Genomic DNA, 14,269 nt, shown 5'->3' with positions numbered 1-14,269 from the left:
CTTTCCTGTAAATTTTCTGGACTTCTTGTAGTACTACAGGAAACTCTTGTAGTAATTACAGGAAATCTTGTAGAAAGCATAGACTTGTCTGAAATTGGAATTTTTCCATTGCTCAAGATGAGTATGGATGAAGGAATATGGGTATTATAGATGATATGAAATGGATGAAGAAAAACATGGGGCTTTGTATGGCTTTCTTCCCTCTGATCTCTGTGTTTATTATCTTCTTGCAAACCTGCAAAAACTAGAATTGTTATGAGTGGGCAGGTTTGAGGTCCCTGCCATTATTTTTGTGCTTTTTCTCTTCTTTTTTTCTTTTTTCTTTTTTTGAAAGACAACCACGTTTCCTCAAAGGAGTTCTTCATCCTATTTGCCTGCCCTCGGTGCCTCAAAAGATGTTTTCACCCACAGGTCCTTTTTTTTCATGTAAGGCAGAGTAGAATTTGAAGATGGATTTTGGTTAGATGGAGTGGATGAGTGATGAAAGTGGTGTTGGGGGACCTATATCAACCTTCCCTAAATAATACATGACCTTTTGACCCATTTCTCCATCATATTACCTCTTGTAGCTTCTTCTCGACCTTCCTGTAGAGATCCTGTAGTATTTTAAGACAACCTCTTGTAGCAAACTTGTTTTATACATATCTCCCAAATGGTAGAATGGATTGACCTGAAACTTTTTAAGCATGTTTCCCTCATCATTATGCACCTCCCCATAAAAAAATCTTGGCCAATGGATGCACAAATCTCGAGAATAATTAAAAATGGTTGAAGGTGATGGAGGTCAGTTTCTTGGAAACCGTGCACTAGAATTTGTTGAAATTACTTGAGCATGTTACCATCATCTATATGCATCCCCCAAAAACCGATTGGAAAATGGATGTATGGTTTTCAAGTTATGGTAAAAATAATTTTCTGCTCTATGCATTTTTGCTTCCCGAGTAAAACAGAGCATTCCTGTAGTTTTTTAGGACAGCAAGCAAACTGAATGGGAAAAGCTTGAGAATGATGGGTGGATGGTGGAAATAGATGAGGGTGATGGATTGGCATGGCTTTGGCCTTGTTGGAGCATTTTAGCAAAGGAGGAGAAAGTAAAAATTTGACTTCTTTTGACTAGGCTTGACCAATTTTTTTCTTTTGGTACCAACTTGTTTTTGTTGCTTGCAGATGTTGGAGAGTACATGCATTCATCAGAGAGATACATGGAGAAAATATTTTTTTTTTCTTCTAGACCTACTAGCCACCTCAAGGAGGTTTTCAACTAGTAGGTCTGCCTAGGCACCTCAAAGGAGATTTTCACCTAGGATCTTTTCTTTTTACTCTTTTTTTCTTCTTTTCCAACCCATTGACCATGTCATGGAGGCTTTCAATCAATGAGACAATCTGAGGCGCCCTAAAGGAGGTTTTCACTTGAGATTTTTATTTTTTTCTCTTATTTTTCATTTTTTTCCTACCCTACCCTACTTGAAAAACAAAATCACTTTCAAGTATAAGAATACTTCCAATGGAGCCATGTGCACATCAAGATGACAGAAAAATTGATGTGTAGGATGGAAATGTATGCTTTAACATGTACATGAATTTGAGTGATCAAATGCTTTGACATTCATGATATCAAGCACGATTGAAGAAGAGAGTATTGTTGCACCTTGTTGATTTTCTGGATAACTTTGATGCCCTTGGTTTACTTTTTGATTTGGATCATCTTTGATGCCTTCTTCTTTCATGAAATTCAAATCTTCCCCTTTTTGTTGATTGTTCTCTTGAATACATGGAGGATTTGATGGTAACCATGAGGGAGCTTTCACGATCTCTGATTTTGTTGTCTTCTCTTCATCAAATGCAACCCATGATCCTTTGGTATTCTCATTTGAATCTTCTTCTTATGGATGTAGTCCTTCAATGATATCAAGGGAATCTCTTTTTTGCAATACTCTTCCTGAGCTATGGTGAATACCATTTAGCTAAAGAGGATATGTTTTGAAGTGTTGTACCTAAGCATTGTAAGTGGGTTGAGCTACTTCAATGTGTCGGTTTGGAAATGGTGGTACAGGTGGTTGAGTGGGGGTGGATATTTGAGATGGATGTGGTTGGGGTTGTGGTTGTGGTGGAGGTGGATGGTAGGGATTACATGGAGTTGGGTATGGAGGATATTGAGGAAAATATTGAGGATATTATGGATGACTCACATAAGTTCCTTTCCAACCTGGTTGCCTAGATTGGTTTTGGGGTTGAGAAGGCCAATGTTGCCAAGGAAAGGGTGTGTTCCAATTACTTTGATATGGATGCGCATAGGATTGAAATTTTGAAATAGGCTCTTGCATTATAACAGGTTGAATAGGCTGCCATGGTCATCTTGGAGCTACATAACATAGCTACATTGGCAATTGACTTGCTCCATTGTCCTCTTGCTAAACTTTCTTCAACCTTAGTAATGATGGACAATGGTTAACATCATGTGATTCTGCATGGACAACACAAATTTCAGCATCTTCCTTTTCTTCATCTTGCATTCTTAACATTTCTACTTGTTCACTTAGATTGCTAAGAATTTTCATTTTAAAGTTATCAAGCAAATTTCCAAGTTTAGCTTGACTTACCAATCTTGATGTTGATTGACTTACTCTTGCCCTTCCTCTTGATATGTGTTTTCATGTTTCACAAATTTCTTCAAATCATAGTTGGTATACATCACCTTTATTCATGAGATCAAGGAGATCTATCCACTCATCCCTAATTGTTCTAAGTAAGAGGGTTTTTAGTGTGTCGGATCCTAAATGATGTAGTTTTTCCCTCTTAACATTATACATGAACCTCTCTATTAGATCCTCTAGACTATCATATTCTCTTTGATTCATTCTAAAGATTTCTTCTTTAAGATCATGATCTTTATATTTTTATAGAAATATATTTTGCATATCATTCCATGATCTTATTGAATTATTTCCTAAATTCATGAACCATTCAAGAGCTCTATCCTCCAATGTTGTCGAAAACAATCTCAATTTTTGACTTTTTAATAAGTAACCGTATGATCTACAAACAATTTCAAATTCAAAGAGTAGGGTTTCCGGATCCTTTGACCTTAGACCATGAAATTTTGGAAGAAAATATGGAGGGATGTTCTTCATGTGCACATTGATATCAGTATCTTGAATGGGAAATCCAAGAGGATCTTCCTTATTGTCATCATCTCCATCCATTTCTTCTACATTATCTGCCATCTCTTCTTCTTCTACCTACAAAAGTGAATGGTGATGTAGCTCTTACTGCACCACGTGATCAAATGGGGGGTGGGTTGGTGTTGGAGAAATTTTATTTTTGTTTTTATGATTGAATGAAAACTATAATGCAATGCAATTTTCTACTTTTGAAATTAAATATGGCTAATTCAAATATTTTTTTCTTTTTGCACAAAGTAAAAAGAAATGAATCAACTAGGGAAGAAAACAATGCATACTTTGACACCTCCCCAGCAAAGACGCCAAAAAGTGATGAGCCTCGGTATTACAACAAGAATGTTGCAACTCCCAAGGTTACCGACTTTAATTATAAACCCGAGGTTCATACAAACTTAAGAGGTATCGGCACTATATGTGTAGCACACAATGTGTCCTTCCTTTTATGTCATGATGTAATGGAGTGCATGTCCTGAAATCAAATCCTAAATTAATTGCAAAAAATGAACTGCTTGAAATGGAAACCCTAGCCTATTGCAAGAAATAAATTACAAGCAAAGAAACATATTCTAATTTCATAAAGATCATGAACTAAATGTAAAAGAAACCTAAATTAACCCTATTTATCACATGTGATGATTTAAACTAACTGAGCATGGAATCTGATCTAGGGAGTATTAACTGTTGCATGCATGTACTAATTAATAAATAAAAAGAACTACTTTTCATTTTATAAATGGAAATGCTAATCCTTCCTTGTTCTTTGGCAGGGGAGACAGGTGTGGAGGAAGAGGGGTACAATTGTTTTGATGGCTTGGACATCAAGTATAGGCTTAATCCCAACTTCAATGATGATTTTTCTCAATAAGGGCTCAAAACATGCATCTACAGGATTTCCTACAAGATGTCTACATCATGTACTAGTTCCTACATGATCCCCTGCTTTATTAGAAGAACAGGCCAAAAGCTTAGGAAGTGGTCTAGAAGGTGGAATGGAGCTTGGGAAAGGTGGATAATGGAAGAATAAGGCATGGAGGTGGTGGACACAACCTAGAACTGAAGCAAGGGCTTCGAGATGGGTAGATTTTCCCAATGGAAATGGCAATTTTTGCTTATAAAACAAGAATTCAGATTGATATTTTAGTGGATTTTGGCGACATGGGTGGATGAGGCTTGGATGAGGAAAAAGAGATGAGTTCTTCCTGAAATGTAGAAGCTCCTACAACAACACACATCATTTTATGTATCTATTCACAAATTCATCTATACATGGGAAAGATTTATTAAATAGCGGAATATTACTAGTCTAAAATCGAGAAATTCGAGAACTAGTGAGCTAGTAAATCTATCAAATGCCTAGCATCATCAAGTGAAAATGCAATGGGGTAAATTTTGTTATTAAATAGAATTCTTTTGTGATCTAATGCAAGTGGAATCAACTTGATTGAAGCTCATTAGAATTCTCTAAAAATAGGAGAAATTTGTTGCTATTTTCCACAAAGGAGTTCCAGAAATCTAGATTTGGGAATAAGCAAACTAATCCAAGTAGCTCAATGGTTACTATGACCTTCCAGATCTTTTCCAAGGATGAAATTATGATTGTGACCCTGCAAAATAACTTACACTAACCATTTAACCCAATCCTAAAACAAGAAATCATTAATACTAAATGTAGAAATAGAAAGAAGCAAGAACAAGAGATGAATGTGAATAAGAAGTGAAAATAATAAAAACAAATGATACAAAATGGCTCTAAGGCTCCTAGGGTGGCCAAGCCCAAGTAAACTCAGAGACCTATGGAGGAGAACAATATTTAGAATTTGAACATGACACCAATCTTCATTGTTTTCATTAATGCAATTACATCCCTACAAGAAAATACAATGGAGCTGCAAAAATACAAGTTCTCTCCACAAGAAGACTAATAAAAATATTTCCCTGGAGGAAAATTCGACTTAGTACTTATATAAAATGATTAGGAATCACTCCCCATAAAAGGAGTAAGCTTTCCCCACCAAAATCCCTTGATTAGTGGATTTGGTTCCCAATACTAGGAATCTGCATTAAATGGCAGGGAACACATTCCTAGATTTCCTCAATCATTGGAGTTCCACAATTTGTGCCATAGTTCCATAATATCTTGTTGATTTATTATTTAATATTGGTCCTCCTCTAGTAGGGAGAAATTCCCTAATATCGCCTCCTCTAAATCTTCATAATCTGCCCGATATTCTCATAATATTCCACAAAAATAAATAATATTAGGCACGAATATGCAATTATTCATAAATCTTCCTAATGAACATATTAAGGTTAAAAATACATTATCTAATGCAAAAAAGAGAGGTTTAATGTGTTGAAGAATAGTCATATGAGCCTTAATTTATGTTTAATTCATAGACATGGACCTTAATTTATGTATAATTTAGAGGCCCATCGCTACCTCTCTTCAAATTCTTTTCATTTTGTAAAGGGGTGTCAACCTCTAGTCCACCTGCTGAAACAAACTGACATCCATTAGCCATCTTTTCAATATCTGGTCGAGCTTCATGTCAGAAAAGGGCATACTCATTCTACACTCTCCTGTTGGAAATCACATGAAAAAGGTCACAAGCCCATTTATCTCCCAATAACAAATCCATCCCTTCAAGATGTTTTTGGACTTCTTTTGTTGCTTGCCTAGTGTTTACAATGAAAGGTCCCACAGTTCTTGGCAATCTAAACAAATGCCCTTTCTTGGTTGGAACAAAATGGACCTGGTCCACATTTAAACATTGCCTTATAAACTCCAAAGAAAACAACCTCATGGGAACAAAAGTTGGCAGTCTCTAAGGCTCAATATCAGCTCCATACAACCTAATCTCATAATAATCTTCAAAAGAATACCAGTCTCCTACTTTCATATCTCTTCTCAACTGAAGAAAAAATTGAGCTTTTGGCAACATAGAAGGTGCAGGTGAACTATTGATAATTGAATATGCTACTGAAAGGAATGAGGCAAAAAAATCCATCAGGCCTTCATTCTTTGGGTTACTCCTCACCACATCAGTCCAAAAAACCACTGATTGTTTATTCTTATTAGGATCCATGATGTTTAACCCCAAGTGCATGAATTTTTCAACATGAGTGTATAAGAACAGATATGTAATTAGAGAAGGGAATCTGAAACAACCAGTAAGTGAGAGGTTCATGAACTGAGCATTGACTACCCCTTCCCAAAAAGTTGGTATATCCAAGACAACTTCAGGCTTCATCATCAAACTAAAAATACCTAAAGTGACTTTATCAATGACTGAAGCATCATCTCTTCCCAGGATCTTAGTTAAAATTTGAAGAATAGGTTTGACATCTTTAGCAAAAGTATCCAACGGGAACTAATTTGACTCTAAAGAAAATTGTTTCCCACTTGGCATCAGATAAAAGATAATTTGGGCATACTCTTGACCTCACAAATTTTCAAAATAAACTAATAGGGTTTCCTAATAAAAAGAAGTATATGTACTTGCAAAGGGGAAACATAATTCTTTCTGAATTAGAAGGGAGGACACCTGGAAAATGTTTTCTCCTAACTTATTCATTACAAAACATTTCTGTGGATACATGGTTGATACTAACCAGTGGATAAATTCTAGGAAAAGGTGAGTTTCAAAGACAAAAGCTACAAGACACTGGCCCTGATTGCAGCAGCATAAAATGGGAAATTGGCTTGATTTTTACAGATATATTGATAGGTTTCCAAGTGATTTAAAGTGAAGACAGTATCAAAAATGTCTCGTTTACTATCCATGAGTGGAATGTGAGAAGATGACCCCACTAGGATAATTTTCTTTAACATTTTCAGATAATTGGAGTAGCGAGTGACCGTATAGATACCTGGGAGTGGAAGACAATCATGACTGAGATGTTTGTTGGCAAGCTCAAAGGCCACGACAACAAGATCAGGCAACCAAAGTACATGAAAATGAGTTAAAATGGGACCTTATAGGTTAAATGGAAGAGCGGGAGGGGGAAACAAGATTTCAATGCTTCTGTAGAATAATAAATTTTCTACACATTGAAATAAATGATTGAACATGACATGCATGAGTGACAGGTGGCAGAGGGAATGACTACGTGGAAATATTATTGGTGGGGGTGGCGTAGCTTGCTAACAACATCATGCTCGCTTGCTGACGACATCGTGGGGGAAATCACCAGTACGGGACCTCTTCAAAGGAGTGCCTCTGCAATCAATATGAGTCGTATATCTAAAGCCAATGAGCTCATTTCAATATCCTTGTAGAGGCACACCTCTCGTTAACTTTTGGGAAATTTGTGCTTTTGGGTTTACCCCATCATGTGGGCCTCGTTGCATAAATTGATTCCATTGTTGTACATACTTGTCCTTTAATATTTTCGAACAATGAAACTAGGACCCACTGTCAGCCTCTTATGATTGTGCTAATTTTGATTAGTATGCTAAACTTTGATTATTACTTTAATATTTTCGAAAGTTATAACTGGGACCCACTGTCGGGCTCTTATGACTACGTTAATTAGTATTAGTGTGCTAAAATTTGATTATTACATTCAAAAACACTTCATTAATAAAACAACCCCAAGCGCTTTAAACTCCTATCTTTTTCTCTCCTTTTTTTCTTTGTTATTTGATTTATTTTTTTACAAAAATATGCTCTAGACATATTGATAGGAAAAAATTAAAAAGAGTTACAACACCTTACTTACATTCTTTCTCCTCTTGGTTCTCTTCTCCTCTTTGAGACTAAGTCTAAAACTAAACTAACAAAAAGTTGACAAAAGCTACCAACTAATGCTGTGATGTAGTTTTATTGATGAGGCCTCTAATTTCTTCAATTTTCCATTATTTTCCTCCTCACATGCAACCTGTGCCCTTTCACCTTCCTTTTCTCCTAATTTCCATTCTTTTCATAAATAATGTGCCAAAAATACCTTTGCCTTTCCAAATCCTTAGCCACTGCCTTTGTCAATTTTCCCTTAGCCATAAAACTCAAAAATTGATTCCCACTAGGGTATTTTTCCCAACATTCAGCTTGGAATAAGTGTCCCTTTCCCATGGTCTTATTTTACCTTTATTAACTATTACTACATGAAATTTTAACCCGGGGTTGTTACAAACCCCTCACCCTTAGGAGAACATCGTCATCGGTGTTAAACCACACCTAGACCCAACAAAATTGTTAAAGAGAAAAAACATACCTCTTATGGAGCTTTATAACTCAGCTCATTGCAGTATTTACAATAACATCTTGCTCAAAGCAAAACCATTATAACAAACATGACAACATGACAACCATACTGCTTATTGGAGCTTTATAACTTAGCTCATTGTGGTATTTACAATATCAGCCACACATAACTATGTACAAATACCAAGACTCATTTTCCTTCACCGGTAAACAATGAAGGATACATAGCCCACATCTTATCAGCCATCTCCCATGTAGCTTCATTGGGCCCAAAGTGCTTCCACGACACCTTAACTTGCTCAAGTGCTCTGTTCTGGAGCACAATATGTTTCCGTTGCAATATGCATTGGGGTTCCGGCAGGAATTCTCTTTCTTGCTCCACCAGTGTTGAGAACGGGATCCCCCAAGGGAAGGTTTGGGGCTAAAAGCCCAGATTTTCGTTAAAAGTTTTAAATCAGATGTAAAGACTCCGCATTTTGTAGGCGCGAAGCGCATAGCTTGTAAATAAGTCATAGGGTTGTCTTCCCTCAATTTTGTAATGTATTGTCGGCTATAGAGATCTACCCATGGTCCACAGACCATGGGATTGTATAAATAGAGCGAGGCTCTAAGTTGTAAAGAAATGAAATGATCATGGAATAGAAGCATAGTGGGAGATCTAAGGGTAAAGTTGAGTCTTTGGGTCATAGAGTAGGAGAAGGCTCTGCAGCTGAGTGCGCAGAGGCCTAGTAGTCCATAGCTAAGTGCGCGGACCCCTACAGCTAAGTGCGAAGGGCGAGTCGAGTCTATAATTGTTGAAGCATTAATAAAGAGAATTTTTACATCAATTCTATGTATTTATTTCATGTTTTCTGTATAGAATATATTGGGTATAAATTTTATTTTTGTTGTCTATATGGTGCGTAAACATTTATAACTATGTAGGTTAAGTGAATGTGAGTTAAATTATCTTTTTACGCGAGGTTTACTAACATCTACAATAGGATAAGTAGGATATGAGGTGTAACTTGGGGAAATAGCGCAGATCGCTGCCATAGCAGTGCGAAATCACCTTAGCCCCTGGTTAGGGTTGCGCGAAGGAAAATTATAGCAGATCGTGAAGGTATCATAGGTCATAACAGTGTGTGAAGTAACCTGCGTGAAGGTAGGCACAGTTGGACTAAATCGACCCCTCAAACATCTCTAGGGTGCAGAAACTTGGTTCCAGCATCCCCCCATACTACTTCAGGTGAGACTTCAGTCCATGCTCCATGGGCTGATGCCGAAAGGGCCAATAGTGTAGGGATTTGTTTGGCTAATTAACTCTAAACCTGGGTCAGGCCCCATCAAGCCAACAAATGGTTCCATTGTCGGGACTGGAATCTGCATAGAGATGTTTGATGTCGTATCATTGGAATCCAACTAAGAAGGAAATTGAAGGCTGGTTGGACAGAAGAATTCACAAGTTCACGGCACAGGAGAACAGGAACTTGTGACTAACAAAAGAAGAATGGTTATACTGCTACCTGTACACAGAGATCCATGAAATCTTCTTCACGTCTTTCCCTACTGAACTGTACGAGTGGATGGCGAAGCTAGCAGATAGCCAACAAAGGTGGAAGCCCGACGGTCCTATTGTGTGGACCCCAAATTTAGTGCGAAGACTGGAAGCGTCAAAGGATAAAATATTGCATGCCATTGATCACTGGCTTGATAAAATTATAGGAGTATTCATTACTGGGTTCGCGGTTGACACCTCAGTGAGCTACAACGAGGCAGAGTGATGCTTTCTCAAAGGACCATGAGGTAAGTACATAAAGTCTCTAAATACTTGGATTAAAATGCTATTGTGCGAAAGGAGGGTTATGCAATTACCTTGATGTTCACGGCTACGTAAAGTGGAAAAACTTACAGTAACGAAGGAAGAAGGAAATAAGGGACCAGAAACTAGCCCCTTGATTTCACCTCCACGAGGGGATGAGGAAGAGCTCGCGAAGGTCTCTCCGCAAAGTGTGATCCATTTGATAAGGCAAAGAATTCCACGAATACCACCCCCACCCACACCACCACCAGCTTCACCTCCTTCACCTCCATCTTCACCCATACCACCTCCGCCGCCACTGCGAGTTAATATGGAAAGCACAATAAAGTTTCCTATGTTCAAGGGATTGGGAAATGAGGATCCGAACCAATTTTGGTTCGTTGTAAGAACCGTATGGCAAGTGCAAGGATTTACAGATGAAAATATAAATAAAGTGACACTGGTTATCACCCTGCAGGACCGTGTGCTAACCTGGTATATTAAGCACTCCAATGATAATCCAAATGTGGGAATCATGGATATTCAAGCAGTGCTAAACAAATAATTTAGCAAGCCGAAGTCTGAAGCATAGTCGAACATTGGATTCAAAGAGATCATGATGCTACCAGGTGAGACTCCTTGGGAGTTGGATCATAGGTTGAAGTGTACGATTCACGAAGCTAATATGACTCTGACAGTTGGACAACATTGCAAATGGTTTGTAGCATCGCTAACACCACATTTAAGGAGTGCACTATCGCAACAGAAGTTAACGACTCAGGCAAAGGCCTTAGAGATCACGATGAGGCTACATGAGACCTCGATGTAGGATCCTAACTTAGGAGTTCAACAGATCCATGCGCAATTGAAGAATTTATGCCTAGAGTTGCAGAGTCTAAAATAGGACAGAACAGCTCAACCAGAAGTGCACGAAGAGGTGTGGTGCGTAAAATGCAAGGGGCAGGGTCATGATAAGGACCACTGCCCAGTGTTCAAAAATTACCTCGTGGGAGGAGGGCCGATGCCGTTAAGGCTGGAAGCATAAGTAGGACCTAGTGCGGCGCCTACTTTGTGGTGCACGATTTGTCAAATAGGTGGAAAACACGCTACGGACAACTGCCATTTGTTACAAAAGTATACACAAAATTCACAGCAATTGTTCTGTAACTTTTGTAGGTCAGTGGGACACAATGAGCACACTTGTAGAAGCTATGAGTTGATGATGGATAGAACTCCCACCTACAGAGTTCAAGCCAAATCGCGGCCCCTAGACCAGAATGCAGGAGTGGCGCGAACAGGATTTTAGGGGCGCGGACGAGGCCGAGGCAGAGGAGGACCTGGAAGAGGTCACGATCAGTTGATATGCTACAATTGTGGAGGGCCAAGACATTATGCCCACGATTGTACGAATTCGACGCGGCCGTCATGTTTATATTGCACCTTGTTTGATCATGAGACAGAAGATTGTCCTACACTGATAGCTAGGATACACGACAAAGGAGCGCTACTACCTCCCCTGACTCAGAACCTACAGATGATGAGGTCTGAGCTGCACGAGGAAGATCCAAATGTGAACATTGTGCTCCGAAGTGGAATCGCGATAGGAGATGACAAAGGAAAACAACTGAAAGATAGTACTTGGGTTCGTAAAGCCCCAGCGAAAGATGCGGAGTTTGACTTGGAGCGCGCTCGGGAAACCTTCATGGAATCGAAGAAGAGCTTCGCTGAGGCCTCTACTTCAGGAAGCAAAGATACACCGAAGCCAAATATGGATCCATCCATGCTCACAACGTTCTTAGAAACATGTATGAAGTTACTGCGCAATAGTAAAGCTGTAAAAGGGTTACAGGAACTGATTCATAGATGTGTTGGGACTACGCTAGGAGAACTGTGCATGGTCAGAAAGATTGGAAAGCATAAGACAAGGACGGGAAGAGAAATGAGGTTAATCACGCAAATTATAGAATATGAAATGGACCAAGTAATTCTAGATTTAGGATCGGATGCGAATGTTCTGCGGAAGTAGACATGGGAGCGAATGGGGAGACCTATGCTACAATGGTCTCCTATTTAGCTGTGAATGGCAAACCAATAGAATATAATACCCATGGGGCGATTGCAAGGAATCACTATGGATATTGAGGGAGCGAGCGCACTAGCAGACTTTGAAGTGATAGAGATTGTTGATGACAACAATCCCTATCCCACCCTCTTAGGAATTGATTAGGCCACTGACATGAACGAGGTGATTAATCTAAAGAAGCGCAATATGATTTATGAAAAGAAGTCACTACACGTAGTTATACCTCTAGACCTTGCTGAATGATCATGCTATATAGAGCCGATGCGTGACTATGAAAGCGATGATGATTTGGACTGCATCTATAAGATAACAGTGTGAAACTAGGACTGGGTGTATCCCACTGCGGATGGATGCCTTGCATGGGAGTGTGAGAGCTCTTGTACTTCGGATTCGGATGAGGAAACAGAGTGATGGAAGAATCGATTACATGAGGTGACTACACTAAATTGTAATATGATGAAAAGGTCGTCGCACTGCGTATCGACAGAAGTAAGAGACTTGCCCACTTATGATGGCCTAAGTGAGGTAGATACCTTCTTGAATAAATTTGAAAGGGAGGTGCTAGAAAAGCAACGCTTCCAGGCCTTGGATTGGGTACTATGTGCTACGCCCGCGAGATGGTGGGGTACGCACAAAGGGAGTGTTGAGGACTAGCGCGAATGTAGAAGGATGATGCGCACACGATTTGGGAAGCCTAGGGTGTGATTGATAGACAAATACAATGGATGAAATGATCCTGCTTGCAAGTCTCGCTGGGTGGATGCAGGAATATGGAAAACAACCTGCACGGATGCACATGAACTTCACGCTGAAAGGGATGGTCAATAAGTATGTGTTGGGGGGACAAATGTGCAAATGGCTCTTAATGTTGGAAAGACGGTACGTAGGAAGGAAAATCACACAGAAGGTTATCCACACAGAAGCGCTTAGTAAGGTGTGCAACGTGTTGACGAAGGTATGCAATGCGCAGTGAAGTGATTGGGACCTGCACGTACCCACAGTATTATGGGCTTATAAGACAACATGCAAGAAACTGATTGGACAAACACCTTTCCGACTTATCTATGGAGTAGAGGTCATAATGCCTATGGAGTATATCGTGCCTAATCTATGCATAGCAACGCTCACAGGTATGATGGACCGCGGCGCCTTGGAGGAGAGGCTCGCACAATTGGAGGAGCTCGAAGAAGAATGTTTTTTCACTGGATTCCACCAGCATGTGAAAAATCAACGCGAAAAGGCCTAGCACAATTGACATATCAAGTTGCACACCTTTAAGGTGAATTATTTGGTGTTGCTATATGATAATAAGTTTGGATTTTAGAGATCTTTGGTTTATATTTTCTAAGTTAGTAACCGGAGAACCCATAGTAATACCCATATTCCATCAACGTTTCAAATCCTAACAGGGATCCATCATCAGGACTTATTTTTTAATGTTGATAGTAGAAGAGCTAAATTGCTAGATTTAAATAGTTATGAGGGGAGCTATTATGATTTAAGGATAATTCTAATTCATATAATTTTTGTTTTTATTGAAGATTTGAAGCTCTTCTTGCTATCTTCACTCTAAATTTTTCGAGTAAAATAGTTTCACTCCATGTATCCCCTCCATACTGGGAAATTATTCTGGATTTTAGACATCTGTGGTTTATATTTTCTAAGTTAGTAACCGGAGAACCCACAGTAATACCCATATTCCATCAATGTTTCAAATCCCAATAGGGATCCATCACCAAGACTTATTTTTGAATGTTGATCTTCAAAAACAACTCCTTCCAAAACGTGGAAGTGAACTTGGCATCCCTATCTGACACAATATTCTTGGAACACCATACAATCTCACGATCTCCCTGATGAAGATTTGTGCTACCTCACTAGATGAATAGGTAGTCTTCACTGGAATGAAGTGATCTTCCTTTCTCAACATGTCGACCACAGGTCCACAACCATGATAGGATCATGCTTCCTCAATGTCCTTGAAAGACGTGTAATGAAATACATGGAAATGAACTCCCAT

At 39.0% G+C, this 14,269-nt stretch overlaps 1 pseudogene; it reads left to right on the top strand.

Annotated features, from left to right (window-relative positions):
- Window positions 1-12,970: 12,970 nt before the first annotated feature.
- The window catches only part of LOC149205921 (uncharacterized), a 41,255-nt pseudogene continuing 39,956 nt past the window's right edge, over window positions 12,971-14,269 (top strand).

This window comes from Pinus tabuliformis, chromosome 1_2 (genome assembly GCF_031772625.1).
Source record: "Pinus tabuliformis cultivar Carrire ecotype Pingquan chromosome 1_2, CPIR1, whole genome shotgun sequence".
Lineage (NCBI taxonomy): Eukaryota > Viridiplantae > Streptophyta > Pinopsida > Pinales > Pinaceae > Pinus > Pinus tabuliformis.
The sequence above is the reverse complement of the archived record's forward strand: the minus strand, read 5'-3'. Positions and strand labels throughout refer to the sequence as shown.